Here is a 24,765-nt window from a genome sequence, read left to right on the forward strand (position 1 = left end):
CTCGAGTCGGAAAAACACGAAAAAATCGGATTCGTGCATTAAGACCTGTAGTATGAACGTGGCTTAAGTATCCTTGAGCAAGACACTGAACCCCACGTTGTTGTGTCACCAGCGGGTAGATGAGGATATAGTGTCAAAGCACTTTGAGTGCCTGAAAGGTGTGGTACAGGTGTAACTCCATTTTTAATGAAGAGAATTTCTCTTCTAAAATATTGCTCAAATCTGGTTTTCTCAAATCAATCTCCTTTGTCTCAGTGATGTCTTTGCTCATTTTGACTCATCACTTGCTCCTAAGGGTACCCTTAGGAGCACAAACTCAGAAACAAGCAGAGAATGAGATAAATTTGAGATGATCAAATTCGTCTCATGAGACGAGCGTAAGCAACAAATCAGTAGCAAATTTTTGCTATGGGACCCTTAAACTGTGTTCTGGCATTACAGATTGTCATGTGTTTATTTAAAGACAGACTTACAAAACCTAAAAGGTGTTTGTATAAAGCATTATGTAATGACTTTTAATTGCTTTTGTTACGAAACGCAGCAGGAAACGAATTATAACCTTTGTACACTAACACAACCGGTAAACTGAGTTTTGCACCATTTGACATGTGCATTAAGTTCTATACGCATCTGTTTTAAGTGTGCTTGGTGTGGTTTACTGGCTCTTTCCTGCTGACTTACTTTTTCGCACCCCACTTTTGTGAAGGGCGTGTCGGGGGATGGGACGCCATCCTCCCGCTTAATTTGCACGGTCACCTTGTTGTAAAATGGGGGAAGGGGCGGCATTCTCAGTGGGGGTTCTCTGGCTACTAATCTCACTGTGACTCCCACAGTCTTTATATTCCATGTAATGTCTCTGCTTCTGTTGGTGGAAATGGAATGTTCTGTAGGTATTCTGTGTGGTTTACGGAGCCCCTCGGTGGTGTGCTCAGGTTACAGTTGGAAGCAAGGCTGCACGTGGGACCCGCAAAAACAAAGCACCCCCCTTCCGTGCTTCTTGGAAGGAGGGGTACGTTGTTGCTGTGGAAACAGACAGCCCTACCCCCATCCCAGAGCAGATGGTGATGCTGTGGATATGGCGGGATCGGGGATTTACTCAACAGAAAATTGACAAGATTGGTGAGCCTTTAGTTCACAACAATGTAAAGCTGCATCAAACAATTACTTGAGTCAATGAATCTGTTGATTTTTTTTCCTTTTAATCGATGAATTTGGTTAAGAAAAAAAAAGTTTTGAATTTACAGTCCCTTTTTTTGAAAAAGATATTTTGAAGTTGACACTACAACAATGTACTGGAAAGTAGGCAAATATGATGTTTGCAAATATGTTATTTTAATTCAACATTATGATAACTAATTTGCGTTCTATGAACTCGGAGAACATGAGAGAATGAATTGTGATGTTTTTGACATTTTTAGTTTAAAGGCGTTAAGGAAATTATTCATCAATGATTAAAATAGTTGGTAATAAAGGTAACCGTTGATTTGTTGTGTATTAATTAACCTTCAAGTGGATTTAATCCGTAGAAAAGAAACAACTCCATTTCGTCATCAAATGTCCGGTAAAGTTTATCCACTTTGATTTATGACCCGAAGTGGAGGCCAAGTGACTTTTTTGTTTTTTCTGCGTCTTAGCTTCACTTTCAAAGGAAGTTTGTCCTCACGTGAGGACAAATTGAGTCTTTAAAAAGTGGAAGAGCAGACACTTGAAGGCACAGGAAGTGTGTTTATTGAACACAGGCAGCCACTGTAGCCCCCTCAGGGCCCTCCCTATCTTTGCATCTTGCAACACATCGCATTACATGAAGACTTTTCCTTCTGTTTGCAGATAAGCTCATGCAAGAATGAATCAAGTTTAGGTGAGAAGAATTTGAAGCTAGGAGAAACTTTAAAAATTTCCGATGCCACCCATAATGGTTTTAATTATATACACATAAACACAGTTGGCTGTGCGTGTACGCGATATGTTACTCAACCCCTCCAGCTGTCCACATCTGGTACGGAGGTTTTGCAACATTGCACCACAGCTTGTTTTCTCTCTCAGAGCCGTTTAAAACAAGTAAACATTGACATAATTGCCTCATTAAAGTGGAAATATTGCGGAAAAAAAGTTTTTTTTCCAAGTCTATTGCGTGGATGAAAAAATATTTTTGTCTTTTAATATCCTGCCAACTAATCAGGTGTTAAATGAAATGATTATTTGTTTTAACTTGCGAGTGCAGAGCTGAGATTCGAGCGCTTTATGGTGGCAGTGAACTGAACTAAATTAGCTTCATAATTGGCAGCAGTTTAGCAAATAGTCAATATTTAATCAAAAATGTCACTCGCAGTTCAACTTTAAGATAAAACGCACCATAAAACAATAGAACTACAGCTTGTATTTTTGACCCCCACCCCACCTAAAAAAAAAAAAAACTGCATCGCTAGCCTGATGCCAAAATGAATTGAAAATCCCACTGCTATTGTATACCAATATGTGTAAACAGATAATATAACAGTACATATATTTTTCATTCACTATGAAAAAATACATTACAAATACATACTAATACCTCCACAGTACTGCATCCTTGTGTCCAGCACGCTAAATGGATGCAGCATTAGATAAGGATGCACAGTTTGATAACTGTCAAGGCACCACAGTAAAGGTGTGAAAGCTGTTTGTGTTCAGATACCTGCTTATTATAGCGACACTTGGTAACTTCTCCGTTTTGGTCGATTTTAGAGACGCCGGTGGACAAACGCGGTAGTGTTTTGCCTCAAGGAAGACTGCGTTTCCCATGAGGACCAGCGCACACCCGCGCAGTGTCGTAAAATCATCAATCAATCAAAAATCTATCTCCCGGTTGCCTGCAGATGGATTAAACAACAAATCTGTTTCCAGCGGCTGTGTGAAGGATGAATAGTAATAAGCAGCAAAAAAGCACCTAATTTACTCCAAATGTAAACATTGGTCTCATGTGTGACGTAGGGACGAGGTTTGTTGCAGTCAGTGACGTTTCCACAGGTAAATATTCGGTTATCAGTGTACACATGATGGCGCCACTAATGCAGAATTTGCACATCTTCACTTTGGACGCAGTTTTTAAAAAAACCCTCGTTTAAATGTGCTTGTGCGTGTGGATGATAGGCAAAACCGTAGAAAAGGTTCTTCTTTTGCCAAATACCCTGCTACGTGTAGCCATAGCCTTAGTGGTATTGTAGCAAGGCAAGTAACAAAGCAAGCAAGAGACTTCAATCCCTCTTTAATCTCTTTGTTCTTTTTCTTTTACACAACATTTTAGGATGCCCTTCATTGCAATATCCAAGTGCACCCCCTAGCGTTCACTTCATTTCACAACACAACATTGATTTAAATTTTTTTTTTTTTTTTTTAAATTGAAAACCCAAACCCGATCCTTTTCACCCGATCTGATCCTCTGAAGAATGGCGCAATCAGCCCGATTTCCGATCACATGATCAAATCTCTACCTACTATTACTTGTTACTAGTGGTTTGGACTTTTAGGATTGCTTGTTTTTAAATTAGTTTAGTATCATAAATAACTAATTAATGTTGATATTCCAACAAATTGTGTTGTCTGTGTTCTTTGTGGATTATATGTGTGGCTATTTTAAATTGTCTAGGAGAGCCAATTAGAGACATCTTGTGGATTTATGGAATCGTGTAATGTAGCAAGTCAGTGCAAATTGGGCGCCATCTGCTGTCCAAAATGTGACTTGCATGAACAGGTCTATTTTTGGTGACAATGTCGGTAGAAATATAAAATTTTGATTGGAAGTTTTATGTTGTTTTGATCCTTATTTCATACAGCAATATTTTTTTACAGCTTCACATTTCGTCATTGTCAGACAGATCCTAAGCAACTGAATTGGATAGTTAAAAAAAAAAAAAAAAAAAAAAAAAAAAAAAACAAAGGAAGTATCTTTAGGTTTCCAAAACCAACATTTCATATTGCTAAAGCTCTGCTCGCACAATTTATGGAACGACAACTTTTGCTGTAGCATTCAATAAACAAAATAAGTTAAACAATGCTTTCTGTTTTTTTGTTCTTCTGTAAACATAAAAAAAAAGAAAAGAAAAGACAAGCATTGCCCAATATATTGTAATGTGCCTTCGCCGTATTGAGTCGTATACAGTGTTGTTAATAACAGAGTCAGAGTATAACGGCGTCACTAACGGCGTTATTTTTTTCAGTAGTGAGTAATCTAATTAATTACTTTTCTCATCTTTGCAACGCCATTACCGTTACTGAGTATGTAAAGGCGTGCGTTACTATGTGTTACTACGTTGGTTAAATGACGCGAGAAAAGTGAGAGATGCAGACTCACAGTGAAAGCAGAGCGGGAGTAGGGAGGAGGAAAGGGAGCTGTGACGCCGTTGCAAACGCGATGCTCTGGGTAGCTCTAATAAGACCTGACTGTAGCTGATAGCCTACAAACTACGCCCACATGATGCTCCGATAGATATCACATGTATAGAGAACAGATTCGAAATGATAGGCTCGTTGGCGTTAGTAGACCCATCCACCCAGGCAGCCATCTTAAAGCAGTAGACTTCTCAGGATGGCTCTGTTGTAGAGAAACTTCCTAGCGAACCTAAGGAATTTTTTATCTGAAATACTCATAAATTGGCAAAATGTTGACTTAAATCTATCTTTAAATGATGAAAGAGTTTTAAAACTTTCACATGTCAAAAGTAGACAGAAAGGAACTAATGCAATAATGAGAGCAATTTTAACAACTTTGACGGTTGATTCACAACATTAAATGACTTCCAAACATAGCAAAGGTTACTATCTAGTTATTGCAATATCTGCAATACCCCTGTGTCTAGTTAAGTTTAGGGTAAAGAGTCGGGCTAGGGCGAATTGTGCCAAAAACTCTTTGAACTTCACATAGTGTGACCTATGTTTTTTTTTTTCTTGGAATGAAAAAATAAAACATGAAAAGTAACACCAGTTCCTTTGTTAAGTAACTAATTACTCTTACATTCAGTTAACTGAGTTACTAACTCCATTACGTTTTGGGAGAAGTCATTTGTAACTGCTATTAATTACTTTTTCAAAATAAGATTAACAACACTGGTAATAAGGTAATGAATCCAGTTGCAGCTAAACAATAGCATACAGTACATAGCAACCACCCGAACTCGTCAGCGCGTCACGCTAGTGCGGGAAAGCCGAGCAGATGTTTATTCTGTATATACTGGTAGATAGAGGTGTGCAAAATTTCCGATTCTTAGATTATTCGCGATTCGGCCGTGGAAGATTCGAGAACGATTCACAAACATCCAAATTCCGATTATTGAAATATGCCAAGTAAAGCGGAAGTACAACACACTCAGCGCGCCGCGCGGTCTTCGGGACGGAACGGAGCGGGAGTAGCTAAACATTATGCTTCTCATTAACCGGCCCCTCGAGTAATGCCAACGCTCAACTCACGGCTCTAGCTCAACTCGTGCCACGAGATAGAAAAACACAACAACATACCTGCCTGCTGCCGAAAAGCTGCTACAAGTACAGCTAAGCTACATAATGTTACGGTAGATATCATTTATATAGGACTAGATGGATTATAGACTCGGTAGCGGTAGCAGCACATCTGCAAAAAGCTAGATGCGGGCGTTAGTAAACGGCCGCCATCTTAAAGCAGTAAACTTCCCTGCAATGCTGTTGTAGCGAACCTTCCAAGCAAACCTAATTAACTTTTTATTTAAAATACTCCTAAATCGGTAAAATATTGACTTGAATCTATCTTTAAAATAGTTTTAAAACTTTCACATGTCAAAAGTAGACAAAAGGGAAATTATGGAATAACGGGAGCAATTTTAACAACTTTAACGGTTGATTCACAACATTAAATTAATTGAATTTAGTTTAAAGCTGCTGATACAGAATGGGGACTGGAGTTTTTTTATTTAATGTTATTTTTGTATATTTGTTTACTGCTATATCTTAACTTGATACTGAAATAGTAGTTTGGTTTAGCCTGAGAGTATTTTTGAACAATTTTGGAACTAATGTACAAAACTTTATTTAAAAAAAAAAAAAAAAAAAAAAAAAAAAAAAAAAAAGGAGGGGGGTGCATCAATAATCGTTTTATAATAGAATCGGAGCCTCTGAATCGTAATCGAATCGTTAGGTGCCCAAAGATTCCCAGCTCTACTGGTAGACTCATTTTTCTCCTCCTCAGACAAACGTTTTGTCTCTTTTGTTGCTCTGCCATCTTAACAGAATTTGTGTGAGAGCGTCTGCATTAACTTCTTACTCCTGTCTTTATAAAGAATGGGGAAAGTCGGAAGTGACGATTTTCCAGACGAAAACATTTTTAGTACCTGTCAACTAAACCTAGACGAAACTTTTATGAGATTTCGAACTAAAAACTAGACGAAGATGAACATATTTTGAAATGAATCAAATCTGACTAAGACTAAAAAGTATGTTCCTCAAAAAGACTAAGACAAAAATTAAAAGGGCTGCCACAAACAACACTGAGCTGAGAGTATCGATGAATAATGTGATGAATAGTTGCTCATTATAACCTTGAAAGTGTTGTGATTTGATTTGATTCCGCTGCTAGCATAAAGCACTTGTATGTTTGATTGACGGCTTGTTTGAGGAAAAACCTGTTTTTTTGGATCACTCTCATCTCAAGGAACCACTTTATTAGCATTTCAATCCGGTTCTTTTAGAGATTATTTGCCTGTAGCAATCAACCTACCTCAGAAGAACTGTGCCAAAGAGTAAATAAAAGGCGTAGGCAGCAAGCCTGAGAGAAACCAAGAAGAATTATTGATTCAGCAAGTAGCGCAGCTCACCCCTGACTGATGGGACAATATTTTTAAGCAGCCATCAGGGACTGCGGATGAAATAAATGGAATTGAAAGAGAGTTGCGGTAGAAAACAATTGGATTGGAAAATACAGTAACATCAAAACTGAGTTAAAAAAACAAAAACAAAAACATGGATTACAACCATTTTATCAGAGGACATGACACAGAAGAAGCCTTGTCTTTCTTGTACTGCACATCTGTTTACCCCATTTGGCCTCGCCCTGTCATATCTAAGCAGTGAGATCATGACATCAGATGGGTTTGGGGTGTCCCTCAGTTCTAAGATACTTTTTTTCCTGGGAGAATTCTGTGCGTATTGGTAAAAATGACATTCCCTTTCCTAGCAGACAGACCGGGAATTGAGCTGGTGAATCATAGAATTTGTCAAGCCTAGAAAATATGAATGAACACATGACTAACTGTCTTCACAAATTGGTGTTTGAATCCAACAATGTAGCAGCCACAGCAGGGAGGAAACTAAAACTTATGCGTAGATCCCTGGTCTGGGGAAGAAAAAAAAACATAATTCTGTCTAACATGGTTCACAGTAACCCATGTCAAAAAGTCCCCTACAGCATAATATACGTGGACCAAGGCCGTAGGTTTTCAAAGGGACGGTAGGGAGTAGGTAGGGACATAACACTACAAACTTTTCAGCAAGCTTAAATTGTCCCCACCAATGTTTAAGCAATCTCATTTGCATTATATAATGAATTCTGTTATATAGGTCATATAGATTGTCTTCCTGTATGTTGTAAGGATAGAATTGACCCAACCATTATTAAGTGAATTATTTTCATTATGTTCAGACTTACAGTACATTCATCACTTTTCACTTGCTGAATATGACAGTCCATTGGCTGATGGACTCCCCCCGACACACACACGCGCACTCATAGCCCCGACAGAAATACAACATGTCGACAACACGCCGCCTCCTTCGCTACCTTCAAAGGGGAGGGATATTAGAAGTTTTTTTCAGCCACCAGCAGCCACTATAGCTTTCATATTTTATGTTGAGTTTGGCTACGCTTATGGACAAAAGCAGGAGTGTTTTACCTGAAGGATGGCTCAATTTTTGTTTATCATTGTTACTCCCCGAACAAGACGTTTTTTCAGTTATATTTAATTTCTTTATTTAGACAGACAATTTTGAGTGGCAAATGTTTATTTTTGGTATTTCTGGATAGTTAAGATATTATTAACAAGTTTGTATTGTTGTTATTGAAAGTTAGTATAAATCAATAAAGATTAATTTTGCATCTATTTAGCCTATCAGTTAATTAGGTTCATATTAGGGCTGCAGCTATCGATTATTTTAGCAGTCGATTAATCGATGAACTAGGTAGTTCGAATAATCGGGTAATCGGATAAGGAACATAAAAAATTAAAATACCTGAGCTGAGCTTCAAACGGTATAAAAAAAAAATAAATTAGGATCTATGTACAACAAAAGAACAGTTGGCTAACATACATAGCAACATAGCAAAAGTCTGCTAGCTTAAATGCTATAAAATGCTAACATTTTTTTTACAATGCTCTTAACAAATAGTTCAGACTCATATTCCCACAAAAAACGGCTAAATATGCCTATAAACTAAATTATGAATGCATAAAAAACATTAGCTCAAACAAAAACTTAGCTTACGTTGGTCTTAACAGGGAGCAGTTGGATTCAGCCATGTGAAATGAGGCATACCAGAGGGCAGAGTATCCACTCTAATCAATAAAACTAAATGCAAACATTTTCAAAATAAACCATTACAACGCCACTTAAACGAATACTCGAAGCAATAAAATTTAATTTGAATATTTTTTTCTAATCGAATACTCGAGTTAATCGATTAATCGTTGCAGCACTAGTTCATATTAATGAGAAATGTAGCCCCGACCCCCGTTCACTCAATCTGTTTGTTCGTATTAATGTCCCGTCCCCAATAAAAAGTGTATATGCAGATTATGCATTTATATATCGTCCCTACCAATGTTAAGACCAAACCTACGCCCTTGACATGGACCAACTCCCAGCCTGCAGAAAAACAAAAATGACTCAAAATATCCAACAGTCAAAAAATTTAATGACTAGAATCGTACCCCTGCCCTCATCATTACCCTTCAATATTTGCAATTGTCTCAGTGAAGACGCTACTTGCCCACTCGTGACATAAAATCTCTTTTGGCAGTAAATACCACCAAATTATTTCACTTGCTTTTGAAGGCAGATGGGGATTTTGCAAACCAATCGCTGTTGATAGAATTTCCACAAATGCTCAAAGGAGTGTGAAGATGAGGCACCAAAGAATAAACCAGGGGTCACCTACTGGTGGACCACGGTCCTAATCCGGACCCAGACACATTTTTGAACCTCCGAGAATTTTTAATAAAGACAGAAATGTTCTTTCCGTACGACCTTTTTGAATAGACGAACGCTAGGGCAGCTATGACTGTGTCACTATCCTTGGAGAACAAGCACAAATGGGTACCTCACGATGGGATACGATTTGCAATACAAGGCTCACGATAAAGAGTATCTCCCAATATGGCCAGGAAATCATTCTAGGTACAACTGATAACCAGAAAAACAAGCTGTTTTCAACCTTCTGCTGTGAATTTCAGTAGACTTCCAACCCGTTTGAAGTGGGAGGATGGCAGTGAGTGAATCAATCCCACTTCAAGCGAATCGGACATCTGTGGCCGTCAATAGCAGCCAATGAGTTAATTTTAGGTCATTTCAGGTAATTTCCTTTTGACTTTCGGTCACTTCCTGTTGATTCAAGGGCATTTCTGTTGATTTGGAGGCATTTACGATCACTTCCTGTTGATTTGGGTTACTGAACAAGAAGTGACACAGGAATGTCCCCAAATAAATGGGCAATGACTCAAAATCAACAGGAAGTGAAAGTTCTCTTCATTTGAAAATACAGATAATGCACACCCCCTTCTAGTACCCCGTTACCCCCCATGCATTATAGATTTGCATCTAAGCACATTCTTTAACTTCTAAACTACTTTGTTGTTAAGTTTCAGGCCAAAATTTGATCGAGATCTCAGTTTACTATTCCAGTTCTTCAATGTCACAATGATGTTACAGTGCATAAATTATGCCTGATGAGTGTGGAGACAGCCGATGTTTTGAACAATATTTCCGCGCTCTTGAGGAAATCAATTGTGTTATATCAAAAACTTATGTAGGATATCCAAAGACGACATTAACGTGTGTAATTTCACAGTGTGACCGAAGAGAAGGATTGTAGCAGGATGTGTTTTCCTAGCATGACCTCGATATGGTGACCAAGGTGGCCAGATGGAAAAGACATCCTCTTCTGGATCATCCAAATGCTTCTAGCGAACCGCAGACGGGCCTGGAATGGGCCAAAATACCAGCAACAGTGTGTGAAAAGCTTGTGAAGAGTTACAGAAAACGCTTGGCCTCCGTTATTGCCAACATAGGGTACATAACAAACTATTAAGATGAACTTTTGGCATTGACCAAATACTTATTTTCCACCATGATTTGCAAATAAATTCTTTAAAAATCAAACAATGTGATTTTCTGTTTTTTTTTTTTTTTTTTCCACATATTCTGTCTCTCATGGTTGAGGTTTACCCATGTTGACAATTACAGGCCTCTCTAATATTTTCAAGCGGGAAAACTTGCACAATTAGTGGTTGACTAACTACTTATTTGCCCCACTGTAGCTTTAAAGCAGATTGTTTATCTGCTGACCACATTAGTCACGTAGTGCATTTAAACCACCCTTATTCAATATTACTACGTTTAAGTATTTTTGTAAGGCATCTTTAGTATGTTTTGTCTGTATGCATCGAAACAAAACAACCTGAGAGCGCACGGTAGTACTTTGCATGTGAAATTTGCTTTTAGTGCGACGTTTCGCCAGTGTAGCACATTTTGGCAGAACACCGGTTTTGTCCTACTCTCGTCTTGTCTCATCCCGTCTTTCCTGCTATTTTGCTTTTCCTGCTCATTTTGTGAAATATCGACAGTGCTGTCATGCTCAATAATGTTCGTCTCTGGTTCAAATTGAAAGGGCTGAACAGATGACATGTTTATGTCGCCAGAGTCAACCTCTGGAAGCCCGGCAGTGTAACCCGGTGGCGTCACCGCCCTGCGACGTCAACAACAATGGCAACCAACTAATTCTACAAATTGTATAAAAACGAAAACATCAAGAGGGGGTTTAATATCTAATCATTTTAAGTCATAATAACGTTAATCTTTTAAGAACTACAAGTCTTTCTATCTGTGGTTCCCTTTAAAGGAAAAAAAACCCACATGGAACTATTTAAGAGGTTTCATTCTATCCAGAAAAGAGGGGAAAAGCGATGCTTGTCCTGATCCTCCAGACCTTTGTTTATTCCGCAAGCAGCTGCTAAATATTGTTTGTTCACATTCCAGCACATCGAGTGCGTCCAAGTAGAGCAACGGCCGTTTAGTATCCCACTGCATAGAGACTCTGAGAATGGGTTTGAGCTGGCACGCTGATACACGCCCAAAGTAGTCATAGCTTGAAACAAAATAAATCATCTGGCTGAATAACACAGGTTTGACTACCAGTCAAGAAAAACAAATTGTACGCATTAAGTAGTTGTGCATTTTTTTCCATTACATTATACATACAGTAAATCTTTTATTTACGATTTGAACTCAAACAACCACCAGTGTGCTACTACAGGCTGAAGGCTCCCCCTACCCGGCTAACTCATAACCTACAGTGACAATTCCACAGCAAAAAGTCCACAATTATTAATCAGCCCTGAAACAAACCAAAAAAATTTTAAGCTGGACTTCAAAGTTAGTGTCCACAAGAAGAGAAACAACAACTAGTTGAGAGATTACATGAAAGGCCGTCAGCCTGTAAAAACCTTTGACGAGGAACATAGTGGCTCAGGATTTAGAGTATGTTCCATTGTACTAAACTGCTGGCCAAAAGTATTGGCACCCTTGCAATTCTGCCAGATAATGCTCAATTTTTCACAGAAAATGATTGCAATTACAAATGCTTTTGTAGTGATATCTTCATATATTTTGCTTGCAATGAAAAAGCACAAAAGAGAATAATTTTTTTTTTATCATTATATTTTACACAAAACTCCAAAAATGGGCCGGACGAAAGTATTGGCACTCTCAGCCTAACATTGTAGCACAACCTATAGACAAAATAACTGCAAACAACCACTTCCGGTATCCATCAAAAAGATTCTTACAATGCTCTGCTGGAATTTTAGACCATTCTTCTTTGGCCAACTGCTCCAGGTCTCTGAGATTTGAAGGGTGCCTTCTCCAAGCTGCCATTTTCAGATCTTTCCACAGGTGTTCTATGGGATTCAGGTCTGTACTCATTGCTGGCCCCTTTAGAAGTCTCCTAGTTCTTCCTCTCAACCCATTTTCTAGTGCTTTTTGAAGTGTAATTCGGGTCATTGTCCTACTGGAAGACCCGTGACCTCTGAGGGTGACCCAGCTTTCTCACACTGGGCCCTATATTATGCTGCAAAATTTGTTGGTAGTCTTCAGACTTCATAATGCCATGCACACAGTCAAGCAGTCCAGTGCCAGAGGCAGCAAAGCAACCCCAAAACATGACGGAACCTCCGCCATGTTTGACTGTGGGGACCGTGTTCTTTTCTTTGAAGGCCTCGTTTTTTTTTTCATGTAAACTCGACTTGATGCCTTTTCCCAAAAAGCTCTATTTTTGTCTCACCTGACCAGTGAACATTCTTCCAAAACCGTTTTGGGATTTCTCAGGTAAGTTTTGGCAAACTCCAGCCTGTTTTTTTTTTGCCTGGCACGGCCAGACTGTTCTCCCTGTATTTTTCAAACACTGAGAGAAAAGTCTGGGACCCAGCCCATTAACGGCCTCTCGAGCAGGTGCAAAATCAATCGACAAATCAGATTCGTTTATTTGCGTGACGTGTTCTTAATGAGCAACGTAACTCTTGCGCGTCGGAAGTCGTCTCCACAACAACACAGATGGTGAACAGGAGAGCCGAGAATATGTCCCAATCCACGGTAAAATCAGTTTTAAATTACCAAAAACACATCGACACGAGTCATTGACAACAGTCTGTCTCACGCTAGCCATGTTGAATAAACTCCGCTCTCCTCGTATGTTTCCTTTCGCGCGCAAGTCCCTCGTCCTGCCCTCGTCGTTTTACTAACGTCACGTCTGCCCGTGGCTGATTGGTCCACTCCGCTGTCTGTTTGCGATGGCTTGCTCCGCCCTGAAAATTGTATCCGCTGAATGGTGGCCAGACTCAATAGCTGGAACAGCGGTGAGTCTGGTGTACCAGGTAAGGTGTTTTTTTATGTCTCCGGGTCAGGAGTGCAAGTCCTACAATAGTCCCTTTTTATTCAGACGCTGACGGATAGTACGGGTTGACACTGTTGCACCCTTGGACTGCAGGACAGCTTGAACTTGTTTGGATGTTAGTCAAGGTTCTTTATCCACCATCCGCACAATCTTTCATTGAAGTCTCTCATTAATTTTTCTTTTCCGTCCACATCCACTGAGGTTAGCCACAGTGCCATGGGCTTTACAGTCACTGCGCACGGTAGACACGGGAACATTCAGGTCTTTGGAGATGGACTTGTCGCCTTGAAATTGGCTATGCGTCCTCACAATTTTGTTTTCAAGTCATCAGAGAGTTCTTTGGTTTTCTTTCTTTTCTCCATGGTGTTGGTTGGTGTTATACTTGTATAGCGCTTTTCCACCTTTCAAGGTGCTCAAAGCGCTTTACACTACATCGCCATCTACCTGCTCAATGTGGTCCACACAAGGACACAGGACAGAGGTTGAGTCAACTTTAATCAATTTTAACTGGCTGCACGTGTGATTTATTTATTGCCACCACCTGTTATGTGCCACACCTAAGTAACAGGTGCTGTTAATTACAGTAATTAGAGAAGCATCACATGATTTTTCAAAGCATACCAATACTTTTGTCCGGCCCATTTTTTTGAGTTTTGTGTAAAATGATAATAATATTAAGGCTGTCAAAATTATCGCGTTAACGGGCGGTAATTAATTTCACATTAAAATATTTGACGCAATTAACGCACAAATGCCCCACTCAGACAGATTTAAATGAAAGTACAGTGAAATGCTTGTTAATTGTGTTTATGGAGTTTTGCTGCCCTCTGCTGGCGCTTGGGTGCGACTGATTTTATAGGCTTCAGCACCCATGAGCATTGTGTAAGTAATTATTGACATCAACAATGGCGGGCTACTGGTTTATTTTTTGATTGAAAATTTTACGAATTTTATTAAAAGGAAAACATTAAGAGGGGTTTTAATATAAAGTTTCTATAACTGGTACTAACATTTTTCTTTTAAGAACTACAAGTCTTTCTATCCATGGATCGCTTTAACAGAATGTTAATATTGTTAATGCCATCTTGTTGATTTATTGTTATAATAAACAAATACAGTCCTTATGTACCGTATTTTGAATGTATATATCCATCTTGTGTCTTATCTTTCCATTTCAACAATAATTTACAGAAAAATATGGTATATTTTACAGATGGTTTGAATTGCGATTAATTGCGATTAATTACTTTTTAAGCTGTAATTAACTCGATTCAAAATTTAGGGCTGTCAGAAATCATTATCAGAAATAAATTAGGGCTGTCAAATGATTAAAATTTTTAATCGAGTTAATTACAGCTTAAAAATTAATTAATCGTAATTAATCGCAATTAATCGCAATTCAAACCATCTATAAAATATGCCATATTTTTCTGTAAATTATATATATTCTGTAAAATAAATTGTTGGAATGGAAAGATAAGACACAAGATGGATATATACAGTAGGGAGAACAAGTATTTGATACACTGCCAATGGGAAAATCCATTGGCAGTGTATCAAATACTTGTTCTCCCCACTGTACATTCAACATACGGTACATAAGGACTGTAGTGGGCATTTCACTCTACTGTCATTTAAATCTGTTTATGCTGTCCTCACTCCGAAGCGTCTACTTTTTCCAAAGCTAGACAGCTAGTGAACGACGCCTTAAAAATCAGACTTCTTCGTTTTTCATCTGATTTATTATTAAAATAGCCTCAAACCATTGTCCTCTTTCGACTGTCATAAAACTACAAAAAACAAGTACACAAGCATTGCATTAGCAACAACGTTAGCTTAGCACGCTATACAGGTTCACTAAACATAAACAAAAAGCGTCTCACACAAAAAATAGAACATTTCGCTAACTAACATAATATGTACATTCTTTACAACAACCATACTTACGGACAAATCTTGTCCAAGGATCATATAAGCACAACATTACAACGTAGGCTTCAGCCCGTGACGTCGTGCAGCCATATGAACTGGCAAGAAGAAAAAAAAACCATGTCGCAAAGCGACCACAAGAGTTCGCTGTTGTGCTGCAGCACAAAAAGCCTTGCTGTAAAACTTACCAAAAGGCAGAATACTGTCTGAGCGGGACATGTGCGTTAATTGCGTCAAATATTTTAACGTGATTAATTTAAAAAATTAATTACCGCGCGTTAACGCGATAATTTTGACAGCCCTAATATATATATATATATATATATATATATATATATATATATATATATACTGGACTGTCTCAGGAAATTAGAATACACAATATTCTAATTTTTTGAGACAGTCCTGTGTATATATACAGGACTGTCTCAGGAAATTAGAATACACAATATTCTAATTTCCTGAGACAGTCAGGAAATTAGAATATTATATAACATTTTTTTTTTTTTACATTCTCTTTTGTGTTTTTTCACTGCAAGCAAAATAAACAAAGATATTACTACCAAAGCATTTGTAATTGCAATCATTTTCTGGGAGAAATAGAGCATTATCTGACAGAATTGCAGGGGTGCCAATACTTTTGGCCAGCAGTGTATATTTGATTTCTACCAATATATAAACAATAACACTGAGCTGTTTCCAAAATTTTAGCGTTTTTACTTGAGAAAACACTTATGATGGTCCGTATTTCCAATATATTAGTGTTTTTACTTGGAAAAAGACTGAAAATATTGAACTTTCACTTGCAATAACGCATTTAATGATCTGTGTCTACCCCCCTCCCAAAAAAAGGTTTTTACTGGCAAAAGTGCTTTTGATATCTGCTTTTCCAAAACATTTTCATTATTTTACTTACAAATAATACCATGCCTTTGATATCTTAAAGAGAGGCCAGTATTGATTTGCTTGTATTTTAAAACAGTCTATTGTTTGCTGTAAAGCTGGTGTTCTCCAAAACATCTTTGTTGGAACCATTCTCTGTTGCATTTTTGCGTTACTTGAGAACAGTTTTATTTGCATTAATTAAAAACAGTCTTATGTATAGGAATAATGCTGGAATTTTCCAACACAACCATGTTGAGATCCAATTTTTGTCAACATTTTAACACCTCTTACATTCAACAGAAAGGTCTGTTTTCTAAACTGTTTTTATTAAAAAACATTGTTTAAGCAGTAATACACAAAAGTAATACACAAAAGTAAGTAAAAGTCAATTTGCATATGTTTCTGTTTGAAATCTGACACATTGTTCAACTACAGCATAGAAGACCGACTGTGTTGTTTGTTGTTTCGCGCAACGCGTGACGGACTGCTCAAGGCAAAGAATGTAGCCACCACAAAATTGTATTATTGGTGGTTGACCGCAGTTTTAACGGTCATCATTCATGCACTGACTGCAGGCGTTATGATCAGTCAGCATTTTAAATGAATGAGTTCGTAGGCACTTGGGCAATTCTCACACGGAAAAAGACAAACTAAACTTTTGGGGTCATCACCGTGCCTACTTGCTTAACTTCTCATTTTTATGACGTCCTGTCTTTGCAACTTCATGAAAAAATGCTTAGTGTGCATTTACATTGTGCAAAATTTGAAGTGTTCAAAGATTGCATAAAATAGAAAAAAAATACTAAGTGCTGCTTCCTTGAGTGAAAATGCTTTGTTATTGTCTACTGTGATCTACAAAATATTCGCTTGTGGGATTTCTATGAATGCCAGCCACAATCTACTTTACCAACTGGGAAATTGGTTTCACTTGTGAATAACCGCAATATGATTTCTATATGGTTACAGTGATTTCATGCGTGCATGCGTGATAAAACTCCACCACGAGATAACATTCTTATTCTGAAGGCTTGAAGAAAGTCACACATTCCGTGACGTTTGAAATTGGAGCTTCTCTAAAGCATTGAAGACTAACCTTGTCACAAAGATGACTATCAGCTTATTGGCCAATTTACAAAAATGGAAAACAAGAGTTTTTTAGGGCTCAATAAATTACCTGATTAATCAACATTCATTTGTGCAGCCATGTTCGCTCCACCTGTGAACCAATTAGCAGAACATATGTACACATACAGTATGGAGAATAGTGGTGTGCAATTCTGCATGTTTTGGCATCGATCTGGTCCAAATGACTACATGGTTCATCAGATTGCTGAGAATAATTTTTTATGACCTTGGCGTGCTTTTGTGATGATTCATTTTGGAAAATATTCAATCCTAGGGCAGCATTAGAGCAAGATTTCTTGGTAAATAGAAAATATTTAAGCAACAATTAATAGCAATTCTTAGCTAGTATCGATCGGATCTGGTATCGATGTTTTGATGAAACTGGCCCTGGTAATTAACAGCAAACAAGACTGTAAGAGTTGCATGCCCCAAGTCAAAGCTATGTTTTTGGATGGATTTACTTTTCTAAAGCTGCGTGTTAAATGTAATTGGTTCCGAAAGCAAATGCCACAGCAGTGATGTGGAAGTATTTTGGAGCCAGATGAATCGAGTGGGCCAACAAAAACCACCGAGAACGGCATAACAAAACTAGTAACACGACAAACCTTAAAACGTCCTCAAACTAGCAACAAAAAACACGACTGGAGCTGCAAGACATGGCATTAAAAACATCTTCATGCTAGTTTCTGAGAAAATTCATTGTTTCACCCTAAAAATGTTCTTTTTTCATTTGTTTCTACCGATCCTGTTGAACTGCTTAGATGAGGGTAAATGAAGTCTGAGTGCTGTTATACTGTAGTCTGAACCAGTGGTTTTTGTCAACCCTTTTAATTTTTGTTTTAGTCATATTTTAGTCATTTCTTCGTCCAATTTTAGTCGACGAAATCTCATACAAATTTCGTCTAGATTTAGTCGACAGTTACTCAAAATCTTTTCGTCTGTAAAATGCAAACTCAAAGTTTTAGTCCAAAAATAAATAAAGGTTTCCAACAATTTCGAATGATCATAGACAGACGAGCACATATTGTAGGTCTACAAGGACAATGCCAATTAAAATTGTGATGATAATACACACTCAGCAGGAAAAGTAGTACATTATTTTCAATTAAAGCTACCTAGAATATGTGAAAAAACAAGCTGTCGGAGCATTTAAGATCGTCTATACCAGGGGTATAATGTTGAAAGAGCCATATTCGCCCATAATAACAAAAATCAAATATGTCTGGAGCTGCAAAAAATTAAAAGCCTTATAGAAGCATTAAAATGAAGGCAATACATGTTGTATGTATCTATTTTCACCTACTATCAAAATGACTAAGTTGGCTATAAATACATAATGAGCCTTCATGATTAAATGTTTATTTTCCTTGTAGTGCATTCTATAGAGAATGACACACCACGTGACTAATTGTTGTTGTACGATGCTGCCTCAAGTTTCTTTGTTACAATATTAATGAATTATGTTTAATTGCTTTGATGAAATTAAAGAAATGCAATAAAGAAATCCGAGCTTTGACGTCATTTTTATTTTGAAGATTCGAAAACAACAACAAAATAGAATGTGCATAACGTGCCCCTTATCTGAGCAACAAAAATAGTGTAACAAAACGCAGTCTGCGTTTATAAAAAAGAAAACAGCACCCTTTTGCAAAGGTAAAGTACAGTGCCTTGCAAAAGTATTCGGCCCCATTGAATATTGCAACCTTTCGCCACATTTCAGGCTTCAAACATAAAGATATGAAATTTAATTTTTTTGTCAAGAATCAACAACAAGTGGGACACAATCGTGAAGTGGAACAACATTAATTGGATAATTTAAACTTTTTTAACAAATAAAAAACTGAAAAGTGGGGCGTGCAATATTATTCGGCCCCTTTACTTTCAGTGCAGCAAACTCACTCCAGAAGTTCAGTGAGGATCTCTGAATGATCCAATGTTGTCCTAAATGACCGATGATGATAAATAGAATCCACCTGTGTGTAATCAAGTCTCCGTATAAATGCACCTGCTCTGTGATAGTCTCAGGGTTCTGTTTAAAGTGCAGAGAGCATTATGAAAACCAAGGAACACACCAGGCAGGTCCGAGATACTGTTGTGGAGAAGTTTAAAGCCGGATTTGGATACAAAAAGATTTCCCAAGCTTTAAACATCTCAAGGAGCACTGTGCAAGCCATCATATTGAAATGGAAGGAGCATCAGACCACTGCAAATCTACCAAGACCCGGCCGTCCTTCCAAACTTTCTTCTCAAACAAGGAGAAAACTGATCAGAGATGCAGCCAAGAGGCCCATGATCACTCTGGATGAACTGCAGAGATCTACAGCTGAGGTAGGAGAGTCTGTCCATAGGACAACAATCAGTCGTACACTGCACAAATCTGGCCTTTACGGAAGAGTGGCAAGAAGAAAGCCATTTCTCAAAGATATCCATAAAAAGTCTCGTTTAAAGTTTGCCACAAGCCACCTGGGAGACACACCAAACATGTGGAAGAAGGTGCTCTGGTCAGATGAAACCAAAATTGAACTTTTTGGCCACAATGCAAAACGATATGTTTGGCGTAAAAGCAACACAGCTCATCACCCTGAACACACCATCCCCACTGTCAAACATGGTGGTGGCAGCATCATGGTTTGGGCCTGCTTTTCTTCAGCAGGGACAGGGAAGATGGTTAAAATTGACGGGAAGATGGATGCAGCCAAATACAGGAACATTCTGGAAGAAAACCTGTTGGTATCTGCACAAGACCTGAGACTGGGACGGATATTTATCTTCCAACAGGACAATGATCCAAAACATAAAGCCAAATCTACAATAGGATGGTTCAAAAATAAACGTATCCAGGTGTTAGAATGGCCAAGTCAAAGTCCAGACCTGAATCCAATCGAGAATCTGTGAAAAGAGCTGAAGACTGCTGTTCACAAACACTCTCCATCCAACCTCACTGAGCTCGAGCTGTTTTGCAAGGAAGAATGGGCAAGAATGTCAGTCTCTTGATGTGCAAAACTGATAGAAACATACCCCAAGCGACTTGCAGCTGTAATTGGAGCAAAAGGTGGCGCTACAAAGTATTAACGCAAGGGGGCCGAATAATATTGCACGCCACACTTTTCAGTTTTTTATTTGTTAAAAAAGGTTTAAATTATCCAATAAATTTTGTTCCACTTCACGATTGTGTCCCACTTGTTGTTGATTCTTGACAAAAAATTAAAATGTTATATCTTTATGTTTGAAGCCTGAAATGTGGCGAAAGGTTGCAAGGTTCAAGGGGGCCGAATACTTTTGCAAGGCACTGTATATAATCGGAGTTCACGTGCCTGCATAAAAGCGCAGGGTGTTCAATATCGATCACATCACACGACTCATCGCAGGTATGCTGCCGCTGAACTAATGTCCTTGATTTGCTGATCTGTGATTTGCCTATGACATTTTTATGGCCCTTTCCTTTACTGTCTTAGTGCGAGAGGCATTTATTTGATTTTCTGTATTATCTCGGTTTTGTTTTTGAAGTCTGCAAATAGGTGTTCTGAATTAAAAAAACACGGCTCATTTCACCGCTGTATATACGTAGCCACCGGTTTGTTTTCAACAGCCACCCTGCTGATAGAAATGTGCATCGCAGGCTATAGCGCAGATCTTCATTGGCAGAAATGTTGAAATGTAATGTTTATCCTACACATTTTTACAGCATTAGAAAACATTAAGATTGTTTGTGTCATGTTTGTCCTCCTACAGAAACCGTGTTCAAACAAAAATATATCTCCCTCCCCCATCTTTTTACATTTTCAAACATTTTTAACACGCTCCAGGGAGTCGCTAAGGCAGCGCTAAAGAGCCGCATGCAGCTCTCAAAACACGGGTTGCTGACCCCCGCGCTATACTTACTGAAAAGAAAAGCTAAGTGGCTCTGCTTTAGACTGGCCATAGTTTTAAGAGGACACATGGGCATTCTGAAACTAATTCTAATGGTAACACGAATGCTCCACTAATGCTACGATCACATTTAGCATCTGATGATCACTCAGCACAGACCTTTAAAGACTAAAGGAACAATGCATATTCTCTCTTGCCAAGATATGAAAACATATCTTACCATATGTTTCCAAACAAGCAAGATGAAGAGCAGCCTAGTTTGAGACACATCCTAAACTCCGATGAGGAATGTCGGCGCAGCACATCTCACATGAGTGACACAACCCAAACACTGCCACGATGCACGCTGACGTACTCCACTAACAACGTGAAAATGTGACGCATTGTAAACGTATGACAGAAACGATGCCGCATTTTCAACTTGTCGTTGTCTCGTCAGACGAAAACTGGCATTCGTCTCATTATGTCTAATCTCCCAAGCCATGTTTTTAGCTCGTCATCGTCACGAAAAAAAAAGTTTGTCGATGAAATATTTTCGTTATTGTCATTGTTGACAAAAACAACACTGGTCTGAACAGTTTTAATGTGCCGCATAGGAGTTTGATGTACTCCTATGGATTGATATACGGTTATTATTATTATTGTTGTTGTTCTCTGGACTATTGTTGTTGTATGTTAATTGTCTCATTGGTTTTGTCTGATTTTAATAGGTTTTTTGTCTATTTGCTTTATTTTTCCTATTTTCTATCTTATTACTTATGTTTTATTTCTTAGGAGAGAACAGCAACAGGAACGGGTTCAGGTGGAACAGAAAGAAAGAAAGATATAGAAGAGGAAAAGAAAAACAACAAAAAATACATTGTTAAACGCCTATGCTACCTAAGAACATAGTGGTGCTATCGTATCTACCGTAATTTCCGGACTATAAGCCGCTACTTTTTTTACCTCATTTTAAATGCTGCAGTTTATACTCCAGTGCGGCTTATTTGTCGACTTATTTGGGTGAATAGGTAACACTTTCTTTGACATCGGCGTAATAGGACTGCTATAAAACCGTCATAATTATGACATGACATTATCATTGGCATTAATGACATTATGAATTATATCACTAACTCTGTTTATGTCCAGCTCAGATCTTTTACATTCATTCAAAAGTGAGATAATTTGCCGGATGACACAAAATGACATCTGTCATAAGCATTCATTAATGCTCATGGCAGTCTCATGTCAAAATGGTGATGGTCTTATGACAGTCTTATGGCACCACTGTCAAATAAAGTGTTACCAAATACCACAACTAGCAATTAATGAAACAACTGGAACAGTAACTGAAGAAATAATTAGCACAGAACATGAATGATTGATTTGATTGTTATTTACATCTGTAGCGATGCATGTTGGACGACAACAGTGTTGACATCAGGTGGCAGCAGAGGTTAACTGTCCCCACTTCCAAGGGAGCAGTAATGGCCAAATGAGGTTTCTGGAAGCAATGAAACTTTTCAGGCATTTGGTCTTATGACAGTCTTATGATGCCGCTGTCAAATATAGTGTTACCGGTTAATATCTTTCGGTGAAAATATCCCATAATACAGTGAGGAAAGCAGTAAGAGGAGAGAAAGTAAATGTAAAATAAACGTGATTAAGTATTTTGGGGCGTACACAATTCCGGAAAAATGAGGTGGTGAACCCAGTATTATGAAAATCACGTTTAGGTTTTGATAGTTTGATATCCTACTCTATGCTACCTGATTGCTAATCCTGGCACTGACAATCTCATTTACCTGAATGCCCTAAAAAACTGTTTATTGTGACAGACCTAGTGAAAACACTTACCGGTAACTCTCTCTATTCTAAAATAAACCTGGATTATTTTAAAAAAAATAACATTCTATCCATCAGGATTATAAAGGTTGACATCGGGTATAAATCACAAGAGATGTAGAGCGAGATAAGAGACAAAGAGTGAGTTTGTTTACTGCTTTGTGAATAGAATTAGTTCTTGTCACACCTATACCGTGACACTGATTAGTGATGTGTTACTTGTTCACTCTGGCCCTGATGATTCAGCATAAAATACCAGTTTGAGCAGGCTGTTGACAGGACTCATACTTCTATTTCCTCTTCTTGGAGTTAATTTGCCATGCTATCCCAGTAGTGGGACGCAGGCATAGGCGGAGTTTGACTTTTGGGCCAAGGGGGGCACAACATGTTGATGACCCTGAAATGCAGTGTCAGCAATAAAAGTAACTTACAAGAATATTTATAACAATAAGTTGAAAATGAGTGTTTTTTTTTTGTTTCCCATTGTTCTTGAGGTGAATTCTTAATGAGGCTGCTTAGGACAGCTATACTTTTCGCCAAGATCATCATCCAGTCAATACGGTATGCCCGCTGGCGTCATGCCAATGTAGTTACCCCCGTCAAAAATTGTATCCCCTGGGCGGAGTCACTGCACTGCCTTGATTTGCTTGATTTCTGTGTTTTGGTGTTATAGTTATCTAAGAGGTTTTAAAAAATGGCCCATCCATCAAAAAAAAAAAAAAAAACTGTTGTATGACGTAAAATACAGTGGGGTAAATAAGTATTTAGTCAGCTAATTGTGCAAGTTCTACCACTTGAAAAGATTAGAGAGGCCTGTAATGGGTAAACCTCAACCATGAGAGACAGAATGTGGAAAATAAAACCAAAAAAATCACATTGTTTGATTTTTAAAGAATTTATTTGCAAATCATGGTGGAAAATAAGTATTTGGTCAATACCAAAAGTTCATCTCAATACTTTGTTATGTACCCTTTGTTGGCAATAACGGAGGCCAAACGTTTTCTGTAACTCTTCACAAGCTTTTCACCCACTGTTGCTGGTATTTTGGCCCATTCCGCCATGCAGATCTCCTCTAGAGCGGTGATGTTTTGGGGCTGCCGTTGGGCAACACGGACTTTCAACTCCCTCCACAGATTTTCTATGGGGTTGACATCTGGAGACTGGTTAGGCCACTCCAGAACCTTGAAATGCTTCTTACGAAGCCACCCTTTTGTTTGCCTGGCTGTGTGTTTGGGATCATTGTCATGCTGAAAGACCCAGCCACGTCTCATCTTCAATGCTTTTGCTGATGGAAGGAGATTTTCACTCAAAATCTCTCCATACATGGCCCCATTCATTCTTTCCTTTACACAGATCAGTCGTCCTGGTCCCTTTGCAGAAAAACAGCCCCAAAGCATGATGTTTTCACCCCCATGCTTCACAGTGGGTATGGTGTTCTTCGGATGCAATTCAGTATTCTTTCTCCTCCAAACACGAGAACCTGTGTTCCTACCAAAAAGTTCTATTTTGGTTTCATCTGACCATAACACATTGTCCCAGTCCTCTTCTGGATCATCCAAATACTCTCTAGCAAACCGGAGACGGGCCTGGACGTGTACTTTCTTCAGCTTTCTTCAGATTCAATCTTCTCAGCCTGGTGCAGGTCTACAATTTTGTCTCTGGTGTCCTTCGACAGCTCTTTGGTCTTGGCCATAGTGGAGTTTGGAGTGTGACAGACTGAGGTTGTGGACAGGTGTCTTTTATACCGATAATGAGCTAAAGAGTTAAATTATACCGATAAAGAGTTATTTTCCACTCTAATTTGGAAATAAATTATTTAAAAATCAAACAATGTGATTTTCTGTTTTTTTTCCCCACATTCTGTCTTTCATGGTTGAGGTTTACCCATGTTGACAATTACAGGCCTCTCTATTTTGTTCAAGTAGGAGAACTTGCACAATTGGTGGTTGACTAAATACTTATCTGCC

At 38.4% G+C, this 24,765-nt stretch overlaps 2 protein-coding genes across 3 annotated transcripts in view; one reads left to right on the plus strand and one right to left on the minus strand.

Annotated features, from left to right (window-relative positions):
• The window catches only part of faima (Fas apoptotic inhibitory molecule a), a 98,850-nt gene that overhangs the window by 41,856 nt on the left and 32,229 nt on the right, over positions 1-24,765 (plus strand). The window lies entirely within an intron of this gene.
• Positions 1-24,765, minus strand: part of LOC130927201 (gap junction gamma-1 protein-like) — a 70,373-nt gene that overhangs the window by 29,620 nt on the left and 15,988 nt on the right. The window contains exon 1 of one of the 2 annotated variants that reach the window (XM_057852855.1): positions 5,491-5,529. The exons of the other annotated variant lie outside the window; for it this stretch is intronic. The gene's annotated coding sequence lies outside the window, so the exon portion shown is untranslated. Of the gene's footprint in view, positions 1-5,490; positions 5,530-24,765 lie in introns of those variants that run through there. 2 annotated transcript variants of the gene reach the window in all.

The sequence above is a fragment of the Corythoichthys intestinalis genome, chromosome 12 (genome assembly GCF_030265065.1).
Source record: "Corythoichthys intestinalis isolate RoL2023-P3 chromosome 12, ASM3026506v1, whole genome shotgun sequence".
In the NCBI taxonomy this organism is placed as follows: Eukaryota; Metazoa; Chordata; class Actinopteri; order Syngnathiformes; family Syngnathidae; genus Corythoichthys; species Corythoichthys intestinalis.